Source organism: Physeter macrocephalus, chromosome 8, assembly GCF_002837175.3.
Source record: "Physeter macrocephalus isolate SW-GA chromosome 8, ASM283717v5, whole genome shotgun sequence".
Lineage (NCBI taxonomy): Eukaryota > Metazoa > Chordata > Mammalia > Artiodactyla > Physeteridae > Physeter > Physeter macrocephalus.
The window spans coordinates 48,360,813-48,375,378 of NC_041221.1; the positions used below are offsets into that span (position 1 = coordinate 48,360,813).

At 41.2% G+C, this 14,566-nt stretch overlaps 1 long non-coding RNA gene across 1 annotated transcript in view; it reads right to left on the reverse strand.

Annotated features, from left to right (window-relative positions):
• Positions 1-5,408: 5,408 nt before the first annotated feature.
• LOC114486707 (uncharacterized) overlaps positions 5,409-14,566 on the reverse strand; it is a 96,728-nt gene continuing 87,570 nt past the window's right edge. The window contains exon 3 of the long non-coding RNA XR_003680895.1: positions 5,409-5,500. This is a non-coding gene — a long non-coding RNA (uncharacterized lncRNA). The remainder of the gene's footprint in view (positions 5,501-14,566) is intronic.

The window sequence follows — 14,566 nt, forward strand, 5'->3', positions numbered from 1 at the left end:
CCTTCCACCACCATTTGAAGAAGCCCAGGCTGAGCTACTCGAGGATGAGAGAACACGTGGAGAGAGGCCCCGAGCTGTCCCAGCCATCCCAGCTGAGGTCTCAAAGATGTGAGTAAGCCCCACTCCAGCCCAGCTGGTCCAGACTAGAAGAAACATCTACTTATGCCATAGAATCATATTTGTTGTGTTAAAGCTGTAAAGTTTTAAGGTGGCTTTTTAATCAACTAATACAGGAAGGCTCAAGCTGGGGTAAATCCAGCATATGGAAGATGGGGGAGGTGAATCTGAAAAGGAGAAATCTCTGGGAAGCATGGGCCTAGTGTGTGGGCAGTTTCCCAAGAGAAACTGAAGCAGGTTCACTGAGGGAGATCATACTATGGTGAATGAGGAACCAAGAAGAAAATGCCAGAAGTTAAGTCCAATGGGAAAGCTGAAGATGGAAAAGAACATGAGCAATAAATTTGGACGTTTGAGGGATTAAGAAGAGGCAAAGTGGTGGGAGGAATGAGTGGGTCAGGACAAGTGATTCAGAAATAAAGCCTTGAACAAGAGTGAGCTATAGGTCTTCTTTTTATGAAGTAGCTAACCGGTAATTAGCATAGTGTGCAATAGAAATACTGAATCAGACTCTATGAGGGTGTGATCCTGGAATCTGCATGCTTAACAAACTCCCCAGGAATTTTTAATGTATAATTTCTTCTCAGTGATCCACCCTGTATCAAGGGGTATTGGAAGGGGTAAACTTTGTCAAGTTCCTGTTATACCCCCCTGTTCCAGGACAATGGGTGCTCCATTCCCCAAAACATAACCAAGGATGATCGGTGATTCTCCAATGTAGGTGCACATTAGAATCATCTGGGAAACCTAATTTTATATATATATATATATGGATGAATGCCTAGGCCCTACTGCACAGGAATTCAATCTGAATCTCTGGGAGTAGCACACAGGTGATTAGATTATGGGGTAGAGGAAGACTCTGGAAGAGATGATGTAATCCCTAAACCAACAGCCCCTAAAGTTTCTGAGAAATGAGTAATAAATTCTGAATCTCTCTGAATCTCCTCATTTTCATATATTTTGTGATTGATCTAAACTGCTATTAAACTCAAAAAGCAGTGTTAGGAATTTGGTGACTAATGGCTATTTCTGAGTCAAACATGAAATAGCACTTATTTTCATGATGTAATAAAAGTCAAGAGAACATTTACTCAGACCCAGTGAACCAGTGAATGTGATTATTTGAACAGTCTAAAATCAAGTTATCTATGAAAACATACTTTGCTTAATTTGTTGCACAAGATTTCAAGATTTTGGTAGAAATGTTTAAACTACTAAAAAAAATTTTGGTATTATAAATGAGTAAAATTAGCCTGATGTTTAAGATAATAAAGAGTAGTTGGGAGCTGTGACAAATCAAATTTGTGGGGATGGGAAAACCTTTGTGCCGGCCAAACATAAAAACGATTGAAGGTCAATTTAGCTTACAGGCTGTCAGTCTATGAACCTCTGAGTCATAATAGAAACCGTTATAATATAGAAGTAAACATAACTACGGAATTACAATAATTAAGGGGTCAGGAAAAGTTTTAAAGCAGGGGTGACCATGGAAACATTTTAAAGGCTGAGGATTTATTTTCATTTTTTAAGAGTTAATTTAAAAAATGTTAAACTTTTCATCTTGAAGTGATTTCACTTGCAAGCATGCTATAAACATACTACAAAGATTTCCTGTGTTCTCTTCACCCAGATTCTCCAAAAGTAAACATCTACCATAACCTCTGCACAAAGATTAAAATCAGGAAATTTTCTCTAATACGATACTGTTGCCTTTTAGAAATACCACCGATTGTCCCACTAATGTCCTTTTTCTGGTTCAAGACCTAATCCAGGATCACACTTTGTATTTGGTTGTTATGTCTCCTTAGTTTCATTTAATCTGGAATCGTTTTTTTGTTTGTTTGTTTTTCATTATCTTGACATTTTTGAAGCATGTTGGTCAGTTATTTTGCAGAATGGCCCTCGATTTGGGTTTGCCTGATGTTTGCTCATAATTTAAGTTCAGGTTATACATTTTTGGAATAAATAATGTTGAGTGGTGCTATATCCATCTGAGTGCATCATAACCAAAGACAAATGATGATGACTTGGACCATTATACTGATGAAAACTTTGATCACTAAATTAAGGTGGTGCCTGCCATCTTTCTGTATAATAATGTTACTATTTTCCCCTTTGTAATTAATAAGAAACTTTGGGGGAGTTCCTTTGAGATTATGTAAATATCCTGCTTCTCATTATACTTTTGTCCACTGGTTTTAGCATTTATTGATAAAACTTGCTTGAAACAATTATCACTGTGGTGTTTACCAAATGTTTGACACTATTCCTTCTACATTTATTAGTTGGAATTTTACTTTTTCTTCTCTCCCACTTATCTGTTTGTTTGTTTACATCAGTATAGTTTGTGGATTCTTATTTTATTCTATGATTTATAATCCATTACTAGTATTATTTATTTTGTTGTTCATATTGTCTCAGATTTGATAGTTGGGAGCTCCTTCAAGTAGGCTCCTGTGACCTTTTGCCATATTCCCATCATTTCTTTTTTAATACTTCCTTATTTTTGGCATCATGAGACATTTCCTGACTATCTTATACTTTCTCTGCCTAGAATCAGCCATTTCTCCACAGAACTTTTATTGGAGAATAGTGTTCAGAAACCAAGATCTGAGCAATTAGTGTGTTTATTATTACTGGCATTGCTTCTAGGGTCTCTCTGCAGATTGAGCTAGGAAATAAATGTGTGAACACAGAGGCATATATTTATGCCTATTTCTATATGCATCTACAGATTAAAAGCCATGAGTCTATGTTGATAACCTCCAATGTTAATCCAACACTACATTCACTCTAGTCTTTCCCCTTTCCTTATTTATAACTTCTTTTCCGACCATGAGAAACCTGGTTCTCATTTTCCATAATATAGTAACTTATTTGCTCAATCCTAGGATACACATTAAGTGGTTTTAGACAGTCCACCCCTTTGACTATGCAACACCTACATACACCCATCTTCCCACACATGCATTTTTTAAAGTCTTCGTTCATACCTACATACAGTACACTCATTCTGTCCCCCAGAAAAGACAACTAAAGTATCATCCAATTACTACATCTAGTTCCAAGTCCAAGACTTCTGGGTGATATAAAAGCTTTTTCTTTCAGTCTGGGTGTAGCTCTTCATGCTTTATTAAAACAAATGTATCAGTCACCAACACATTCAATATATAACAGTAGAGAAAGAATATAGGTAACTTCAATTAAAGAAATCTCAATTATAAAAGAGGAGAATTGGCAAAACACACACTCGCATGAACACAGGTACACACTGGCAAATAATACATAAAAGACATAATTCTCCTGGGATGGGTATGTGACCTGGGGATGAGAACATGACTTAAACAGTCTAATCAAGGGGAGTCTAAGGACTCTGGCTTGGAAATGCTGGTACTAAGGATTTTCTTCCTTTTTCTTAGCATCGTGGTCTGATAATGCTTTGTCAGTGGAGGAGTAGTTAATCAATCAATCTGGCAGCCTCTGGTTTTCTTCTTTTGGAGGCTTTTCTTTGTTCACTGACATATCTAGAGAAGTTTCCCTTTCCAGGGGCTGCATAATTTTAGCAACCCCTTTTCTGTGTGTGTGACTTCAAAGAGTCTGAGATTGCCATAGGGTTTGAGCAGTCATAGACTCTGGTTGTCCAGGATTGAGATGTCCTTGGTAATACAGCTCCTTTATAGGTTTAGTTATCATCAAGACATTTGACTAGTCACTTCTGCAGGCTAGAAACCATGGACAGAATGCTTGTCTCTGGTTGTATTTGAGTTTAGGAAGTTCTATTGTCTAACAGCAGGCCTCTGTTGTATTACCATTCCCTTAGACCTCAATGTAATGGCTGCAACTTTTATCCTGGCTTCTGCTTCCGGACAGTTTCTGACAATAACTTGGAGTGGAATGATTTGTTGCCTGTCCTTGATTCCATCACAGCTGCACTTGTTTGTTTTGTCAGGTGGGGACTGTTTCATAGGAAGTATTTAAGAGTGACCTAAGCAGACAGGCTTGTCTTTTGCCCCAGCTTTACCTCTTGTCTTTACCTGTATAAACCTTAACTTAGAGTCCAGTATTTGGTCTTCGTAACACTGCTAGATTCCAGTAATTTTTCTTGCAGTCATACCCAGAGAGGGCCTTCTAAGAAAAACCATACTTTCTTTCTTCTGCTCTCAGACAGGTCACTTCATCTTAAGATTGTTGCTTTAACTATTTACAACAGCCAGGACATGGAAGCAACCTAAGTGTCCATCAACAGATGAATGGATAAAGAAGATGTGGCACATATATAAAATGCAATATTACTCAGCCACAAAAAGGAACGAAACTGAGTTATTTGTAGTGAGGTGGATGGATATACATATGTATATGTATAACTAATTCACTTTGTTATAAAGCAGAAACTAACACACCATTGTAAAGCAATTATACTCCAATAAAGATGTTAAAAAAAAAAAGAAAAGAAACGAAATTGAGTTATTTGTAGTGAGGTGGATGGACCTGAGTCTGTCATACAAAGTGAAGTAAGTCAGAAAGAAGAAAGCAAATATCGTATGCTAACATATATGTATGGAATCTAAAAAAAAAAAAAATAGTACTGACGAACCTAGGGGCAGGACAGGAATAAAGATGCAGACGTAGAGAATGGACTTGAGGACACAGGGAGGGGGAAGTGTAAGATGGGACGAAGTGAGAGAGTGGCATGGACATATATACACTACCAAATGTAAAATAGATAGCTAGTGGGAAGCAGCCGCATAGCACAGGGAGATCAGCTCGGTGCTTTGTGACCACCTAGAGGGGTGGGATAGGGAGGGTGGGAGGGAGATGCGAGAGGGAGGGGATATGGGAATATATGTATACATATAGCTGATTCACTTTGTTATGCAGCAGAAACTAACACACCACTGTAAAGCAATTATACTCCAGTAAAGATGTTAAAAAAAAAAATTGTTGCTTTATTGTAGGACCTTACTGTAATCCCAGGTCTTAGATTTTTCCTACCATTTTTCCTGATGTGCCTTACAGGCACAGGCCTGAGTCTCAGCAGGCCACTGCTCTTCACATCATCACCTCTGCTCAGACAAGTCCACATTTTAGGTTTGTGTTTACTGCACCCTACTCCTGGAACCAAACTTTGTATCCTTTATGAATTCTCTGGTGCAAGAAACAGAGAAGTTGGTTCAAATTAGCTTAAGCAATACAGTAAAAGAATTTATTCACTTTTATCACCTGAAGTTCAGAGATAAGGCAAGCCTCAGAGTCAGCTTACCTCCCAGTGGGATCCACTCACTGCACCTTCTCTTCTTGTCGGCTCCATTCTTAAGCTCCTTCCATTTTAGTGGCAAAATGGCTCCAAAAGTCCCTGTCTTTATCTCTTCATCCTCTGATTCTGAGAGGAAAAGCACAAAAATTAATGCTCAGGATTGCATGCCAGAGTCCCAAGATTTACCCGACTGGACTGTTTAGCTTAGGTAACTCCCCTAAACCAACAGGGAGTTGAATATGTTTGGCTGAGTCAATCAGTACCCATCCCATGGGTGGTATGCGGCAACAGTAGACATCAAATTGAAAACGGCATACCATTAGAAAGGGGAAAGTGGACTCTGGGTAGACAACCAATAATAATCCATTACCAGCCCTCTTAAAATAAACTTGCTACCAAGCCTTTTAAAAATAACTTCATGTTATCTTTTTTTTTAAAGATAGCATTAATCTGTGTTTGAAATTGTCTTATTTATTATATGTCTCTCTTTGAAGAATCTCAGGCTCCATGAGAACAGTGACTTTATCTATCTTGTTCATTTCACTTATAATTCAATGGCTGGCATTCAGCAAATATTTGCTTAAATGAATGAATGAATGCATTGTGTTTATCTTGCATCTCTGAGACCTTAACAGCATAATGTCCCAAACCTCTAGGGCATGAATACTTTATTTGAGATGCTTGGGCTTAAAGCTTCACAGCTGGTAAATGAATGACCAAAGCCCGAACTCAGGCTGGCTGACTCCACATATCGTGCATTTCTGACCATTCCAAGGTGCTCTCGTGTGGTGAAATAAGCCCTCAGTTTTAGCACAGCTGCGTTCAGAATACATGTAGGAAATATATAAAATATGTTGACAGCTAATGTCCAAATAATAATTTGGAAGAATGAGAGGAGTCTAAAACTGGCATGAATTGATATTTGTTTTTCTGATCTGGAACTATCAACATGCTCTGAGTTAAAATCATATCCTGCCTAATAGTACATGAAAGAATGGGGTTGATCTCTTGTTAATCCCCTTTCATTTTCCTATGGCAATAATATAAGGCACATTATAATTTTGTTTATTGCATGTTGCTTCCGTTGAAGATAGCAGAGAGGTCTGATCAACAGAGAAAAGTACTAATATTAATTGATTGTTTACTATGAGCTAGGTACTTCATTCATTCATCATTTACTCATTCATTTACATCTTTTCATTCTTATTCATTCATTGAATACCTTCCAGGTGGCAGGCATCATGCTAGGGGCTAGGGATACAACATCTAGCACAGTCTAGGGAAACACTGTAGTGCATCGATTCAGATAATGAACTCTGGAGTCAGCAAGATTTGAGTTCAACCCCTGGCTCTGCTGTGGTCTGTGAGATCCTGAGCATACAGTTAACTTATCTGTGAAAACAGACATAAGTCTTTACACTTAGTTTTCTCCCAAAATGCTCTGACATTAGTGTTATGTTTCCTGTTTTATAAGCAAGACAATGGGAATAGTTTGTCCAAGCGCTCAGTTAATGAGTAAGTGAGGCAGAATCCAAACTTCAAAGATGTCTGAGTCTGAAGCCATATTCTCTCCAACTGTCTGGATGAGATATTGAGAGACAGCGGTTCTAGTCCTGATTTCCGTCCAGTGGTTCTCAACCCTGAAGAGCTTTTAAAAAGCACCAAATGCCAGGACCCTGCTGCAATTCAGTTAAATCAGAATATCAGCATCAAGGCTGACTAGGCATTGAGTATTTTCAAACTCTCCTCAGGAGATTTTAATGGGCAGCCAGAGTTGAGGCGCATTCAACTCTCTCAAGACTCTTCCCGCCTTGTCAGTCTGATCCTTCTATATATGGCAGCAACTGTCAGGATGAGATCAGCCTGGTAGAAGCAGGGACATTCCAGGACTTTCCTCCACTGGGGCTCCATGGTCACCACTGTGTACTTTAAGGGAAAGGCCAGTGTTGGTAGAGCTCCCTTTGCCTAAGGCCACCGCCATGGGGTTATAAGACACAGCAGAGTATCCATATGGCACACCCAGCAGCTGGGTGAGTGCGGCTGAAGGACACTGGTGAGAGCTCAATCTCCCTCTTCAATGTTGGTATGACAGATCAACAGCATCCTTCACACATGGAGAAAGGAGCAGCCTGGGAAATGTCCCAAATAAATGCAGCTGGTCTTTGTTTCTGGAGAGGATGCCAGTAATCTTTTGTTCCTTGGGGTTCTCAAGAATGAAATTCTGTGCATAGCTATAAAAACAAACAAAGCCCTAGGGATAATTATCATACTAACCAATACGTCATATAGACACTTATTTAAGTTAATTTACCACAAACAGGTATTTTGATCTATATTCTCCCAGACTGTATATTGAGATAGTCAATGAAGGGAAGAAGAAGAGTTTATCAGCCACTGGATGCCCTCTGGGACGTTTTAGTCAAAGTCAAAGCCTCTGCATCTCCCTAAATTGGGGTCATTTCAGGAACTCATCCCAGAGTCTGGTCCATGTAAATCCAACCTGCCCACTCTCTGATTTGCTCGTCATAGCAGTTCTGTGGGATACATGGTCAGCTATCACTGTGCTCATTTCACAGGGTTGGAAACTGATACTTAAAAGGTTAAGTGACTCACTCAATGACTAGAAAACGCATATCCTCCATTCAAGCATACATCTCTGGATTCTAAATTCTCAGGTTATTCAACCGAGTCAGGAGGAAATTACACTACTCCGGTACATCATAGACCAAGAAACCAAGCAACCAAATGAAAGCAGAGACATACTAGTAAAAACACTGGCATTGGATTCTGATTATTTGTTACTGACATGTTACAGCTTTAACTACTTTACTCCCACTCTGGGAACCAAGAAGAGCATGTATCAGGTTAACAGGTGGGACCCAGACTCTGGCTGGGTCAGATCTTCCTCCTTTCTTGTTACCTCACCCCAGTCTCAAGTAGCAAGTGATGTGGAGCCTTCATGTATCCAGTCTCTGGCACAGGACAATTACCCCCAAAATGTTCAGTTAGAGGTTGAATAGGAAAATTACCACCCATGAGAGACAGTTGAGAAAGAGCCATCATAGCTAAGGATGGGTGTGAGAACTCTCTAGACCAGCACTGCCCAATAAAAATATAAGCCACATGCGTGATTTAAATTTTCTAGCAGGGCTTCTCTGGTGGCGCAGTGGTTGAGAGTCCGCCGGCCGATGCAGGGGACACGGGTTCGTGCCCCGGTCCGGGAAGATCCCACATGCCGCAGAGCGGCTGGGCCCGTGAGCCATGGCCGCTGAGCCTGTGCGTCCGGAGCCTGTGCTCCGCAACGGGAGAGGCCACAACAGTGAGAGGCCCACGTACCGCAAAAAAAAATAAAAATAAAATAAATAAATTTTCTAGCAGCTATGTTAAAAAGAGTAAAAAGATGAAATTTATTTTAGTAATATATTTAACTTTAGTCGTATATTACATTTAGGAATATATCCAAAATATTTCAACATGTAGTTTATAAAAAAATTAGTAATGAGATGTCTCACATTTCTTTCTTCTTCTTCTTCTTCTTTTGTACTAAATCTTCAAATTCTGGTGTGCACGTTACACTGAGAGCACATTTCAATTCAGACTGGCTGCATGTCATATGCTCAAGTAGCCAGACATGGCCAGTGGCTACTGTACAAAACAGTGCAAGTCTCGACCATCTCCACACAATTATTAGGCTGTTCTATTGATGCTTACTATATAGAATCAGTTTTCCGAAACTTTCTGATTATTTGGGGTTTAATTTGCAGCAAGTTAGATTTAACATGAAGGATAGAGTTTTGGTCGGTGAAGCAGTAGAGTTTTATTGAGTACTGTAACGCCAGACACTGTGTTTGGCTCTGAGAGCACAGAAGTGAGCAAAACCAGAGCCCTCTGAGTGAAGCCATTTAAGAAAAGGATAACTATCCATCCATCTGAAATTCTGGGGGTACAGTTCTAATTTGCAGCTCATGGGGATTCAGGGAGAGATACTGAAAAATGGAGATGATCTAAAATTAAAAATCAACAAGTACTGGAAATCCTATTGTGAGCTCTGCGATTCCCATGGGTTGTGGGTGATATGAAAAATATATGATAGAATTTTAAGCATCTGAAGACTTACATATAAGAGAGCTGTCTTAGTTTTGGTTTCCCCAATGCTCCCCACTAAGCTAAGGATTTGTGTTTAAGTCATTTATTTGGGAGGTGATCTTAGGAACCACGAAAGAGGAGGGGGGAAGTGAGGGAGAAGAGAGGCAAGCCAATACACGATGCATTAATGGATGAGTTACTGCTGTGGATGACTGGGGCTCCATCCCACTGGGGATCCTCTGAGAGCTTGTGTGGAACATGCCTCAGAAACCACTCACTGAGGCACAAGGGAGCTGGGGTATTGATCCTCCAACCCCAGCACTCATTGATGAGGGGTCCCTCTTGGGGTGTTAACTCCTGGCACTTCTGACCCGCCGTGCACTCGGGCTGAGCTCACCCGTGCTGCCAAAGAACACCCTCAGGAAGAGAAGAAAGGGACAGGAAGCTATGGGTGTGCGTGGGAACTAGCACAGGCAATTCTGGAGTGCCAAGAAGATGATAGGACTCGGGGGAGATTGGGATTGACATATACACACTAATATGTATAATATAGATAACTAATAAGAACCTGCTGTATAAAAAATTAATAAAATAAAATTCAATAATTCAAAACAAAAAGAAGAAGATATGACTTGGGCTCTGACACAGTCTGCAACAATGATTAGCATTCTGAAGTGCTTACCATGGTACCAGACCCTGTTCTAAGCACTTTACACGTTGTAATCCACTAAATCTTTAAAACTCTATGAGATAGGTACCTATTACCATCTCCATTTATAAAAGGAGAAAATTGAAGAATAGAGAGGTTATGTAGTCTGCTCAAGGTCACACAATTAGGAAGAGACACAACCAGGCTCTGAGTTTGGTGTCTTAATCACTGTGCACTTATTTACCAAATACTAGGATTCTATTAAAAATGGAATCTTCCTTTCAGAGAAAGCCTTCCCAGTTGTGCTTTAAACATACTCGATATTATACTTGAACAGAAAACTTGCCTTTCGAGGTTTCAGTTATACATTCTGGACTACCTACACAGCTCTTAATAGGAAAGTCTTTTCAGAGTAAGTGGAAGAGAGAAGCTCTTCAAATCCAGAACTAGACTAGATCAGCTGATCAAAGACAGAGGTTTGCCAAGGTGGGTGCTGAAGAAAGGACAGCAATATTTTTATAAGTCAAGTACTGAGACTGCGTGTCTCCAAAGTGTTCACAAATCCACGGTGTGCAGAGATGCCTCTTTGTGGAATCCTTGCTCAGATAACTGAAATATTAAGGGGCTGAACCCTCATGGAACAAATTCGTTTTTCTCCCACCCACTGACTGCTAACCTTCTCTGTCGGTTGGGTCCCTTTTTCTCACACCTTGGTGGGAACTCAAGTTGACCCCTTGTCTTTTCCAGTCAGTCACGTTTCAAGGATGTCTCATTCTCAGGTAAGCAGTCCAGTTTGTCTAACCCAAAACTTCAATCTCATGCATTTCGAAGCCTCCCTCCTGCCCTACTGCAGGCCTGCCCCGGGCTCAAATGCTTGAATTAAGGAAGGGAGGAGGGTATTGATTGGTTCCTTATTCACCCTGTAACACCCTCTCCCCAGCTTATGCTGCTGCTACTAACTCCTTCAGAGCCAGGGTAAGGGGAGGCGGGGAGAAGGACAGGGGCAGAGCCTTGCTGACCAGCACTGTAGCACCACGGTTGTGTGCCCTCTACATGGCAAATCTTGGCTTTTTCTTTCATCCTTCCTTTTTGCTTGTTCTTTGGAGACCTCCTTGCTGGGCACATCTCCCTGAGGAGCTTAATGTCTCCTGGCTGACCACTCATGACCCCCTCAGCTCCTACATGACAGTTGACCCTTCAGTCTCTTTCTGCTGGGCTGTCTAGTCCCTGTGGACAGACCCTTTGGGTGGGGTGCTTTCAAGGCAAACAGAGCCTGGCTTCTACCTAAGGTGGCCCCCCCGACCCACAGATGACAGGATGATGCCTACCCTTGCCCACCCTAGAAGGCAGTGTTATCTACTGTCCCACCAGCCCTCTCTCTTCTCCCAACCACTGGGGACAGTTCCATCAATCTTTCCCCTTTGGAATTTTGTAGGCCCTGTGACCTGTCAACTCTGGAGAATACTTGTTAAACTTTTCTCAAAATTCTTTTTAGGGACTTCCCTGGTGGTGCAGTGCTCCCAATACAGGGGGCCTAGGTTCGATCCCTGGTCAGGGAACTAAATCCCACATGCCTGCTACAACTAAGAGTTCACATGCCACAAGTAAGGAGCCTGCGTGCCACACCTAAGGAGCTGGTGAGCCGCACCTAAGGAGCTCGGGAGCCGCAACTAGGGAGCCCGCCTGCTGTAACTAAGACCTGGTGCAACCAAATAAATAAATAGGCATTTTTAAAAATTTCTTTTTAAATCCACGGCAGCCTTTGGTTTCTATAGTAATGCAAGCAACTAGCTCAGGGGTAAATGGGCAAGATTTATTCTCTCCTCTTGGCCCAAACCCCAGTATCCTCTATCCTTCCTCACTCCCATCACACATTTGATTTGAGTAGGGGAAGGGGAGGAAATATTCTGGGCTCAGAGAAATTCTCTCTCACTAACCTTCTTTCAGCGTTGTTGTTGCCTTTTATATGGGCAGGGGAAGGTAGTGATGCACTATGGGTTGCAAAGTTGGTTCCAACCTCATAGCAAGTCCTGCTGATGGTCTAGCACCCACTGCCCTCAGCTTTGGAGCTTGAGCAATAGGGCCCATCTTATTTCATATCCTGCTGCAGAAGTAAGAGAGCTGACCACCTCTGTAAGCAGCTTAAAGGCACTTTAGTCACACTGGGAGTAAGCAAATTGCCTCAAGATGTCTTCCAACATCCGGTTTTAATATTCATAATCTTAAGCTTTGCTTGCTGTTTTTTCTAACCACAGGATGACTCCTAACATTGCTTGAAAAGTGGGGGGAAAACTTTTCTTTCTTTTAGGCATATGGAAAAATAAAGCAGGTATAATAGAGAAAAAGCAATTCAAGGATCCTTAGTTCTACCAATATACCAATCGTGACGATAAAGAGGACTTAGCAAAAGTGTGATCGGAATATGAGCTTCTGAAAGCAGTCCCCACCCCCTCCACTGGTGCCGAGCGACAGAAGAACTTGAATTAACATGAATTCCTAGAATAAATAAATTCTGTTTCCACGCCTGGGGAGGGAGAGGAAGAGAAGTATCATGGGAATATATTATGAAATGCCTAGTGAAACTTCAAATTCAAAGAAATACAAAGAAATATAAATCTCTCACACACATTACAGAGAGACTGACAGATAGATAGATAATCTCTCCTACTTGAACAGGTTGATCTACAAGCTGTTCTTTCCATGTCATCTTTTTTCCTTCTTACAGAGACTCTGTGTGAATCATCACAGCCATAAAACTATATGACTGAACACTGATAATTACATGACTTTTAACTGGAAGAGAACAATGGCTTTAGTTCCCTTATGGAGCCATAGATTTTCTGTCAATGTGCAGCCAAGAATCGTGCTTCACTGGTCAGAGGGTCTGATCGTCTATCTTTGTGGAAGATTCAGGCTCAGTAACTAAGACTCCAAGGGGCAGCAGCTGCAGATTTCCCAGAATCCCTGTCCAAACCAAGGGGAGCAGCCCATTCCAGAGCTGGCAGTGCCCCAGCCCCCTGTACCCCTGCCGGCTCTCCGTCTCCTGGGGCCAGATCCCTTGGCCTGAGCCTGGATGGTGGCAGGAGGCCAAGGCATATAGGGACAAACTTTCCCCCCTTCCGCTCTCACAAGACATCAGTCGGCACAAGAAGTGCCCAAGTACAGGAGATTGGCTTAATAACTGTGATTTAGTCTCTTACCTCAAAATAAAAATAAGGTGCCTTCAAATTACAACATGTTCCCTGAACAATACTGAACAGAATATTTATGGAGCAGCAGTTCTAGCTGTGGCATCCAGCTCAGTATCTTCCTTCCAGGCATCTCACGTGCGTTAGCTTGTTGGGACCTGACACCCCTAGGGGGTAGATGGCACTAATATTACGATCCCTCTTTTAAGCCATGGACTGCTCCACTGGATGTGACTTTCCTCCAGTCACACAGCTGATTACTTTCAGGGTCACGACTGAAAGCCAGTTTCCTCACCCTCAGAATTCTACTGCCTTAATTGAGGAGAGGAATGCTACACAGAATTTTTGAAAGGATTTTTTTTCTGATTCCAGAAGTAATCTGTATTCATCAAAAAAAAAAAAATTGGAAAAACACTAGGAAGTACCAGGAAGCAAAGAAAAATCACCCATATTCCCAGTCAGACATGATGACTGCTATTAACATTTGGTTGTGCCATCTCATATGTCCATTTTCTTTTAAAAATGGTTTCATACTGTGCATACTGGTTTTTTAGGAAGTTTCTTTCATTTTCTTCCCAGTCATAAAGGTAATACATGCTGATTATAAAAAACCCAGAAATCAGACAATTATAAAGACCATCAAACCCACGCCATAATCCCACCCACCAAGAGGTAACCATTAAAAAGCAATTTCATTGAATGTGACATTTAGAAAGCCCATAAACTTGCAACATGCCTCTAAGGTGAGAGTAAGGTGTTTTAGGGAAAATGAAGAAATGAATACTTTGCCATTATCCTTATTTAGAATCGAGGCTGATTTGTCTAGAATGAATGTCTCTTCATTTCAGCCTCCCTATTTATATATAGAGAGGCAAGAGTTTCCAATTAACTTCATAAGAATATTTTCAGGATCAATCTTAAAACATTGGTTGAGAATTCTGACTGTTCTGAAAGAAACCTACACTGTCCAGGCCATGAGCCTCGCTCATTCAGTTAGAGTTTCTCCCTGCCAGGCCAGGCCACACAGATTTGGGGTCACGTGAAAATAGTAGAAGGTGGCTTGGCTGGAGATCACACTCCAGCTTTATCTGGGCCCGAGAATAGAAGGAGCTGACAAAGCAGAGCAGGACATGCAAGATCGCTGTTCCTCTGTACAGTCAAAACCATCCAAGGCACATCCATGTGCAGGTGCTAAAGGCTCTGGGAGGAAGAGAGCTCTCTTTGTCAGGGCATTTATATTGACTTTTCTTTGAAACCTTTTTATTTTGT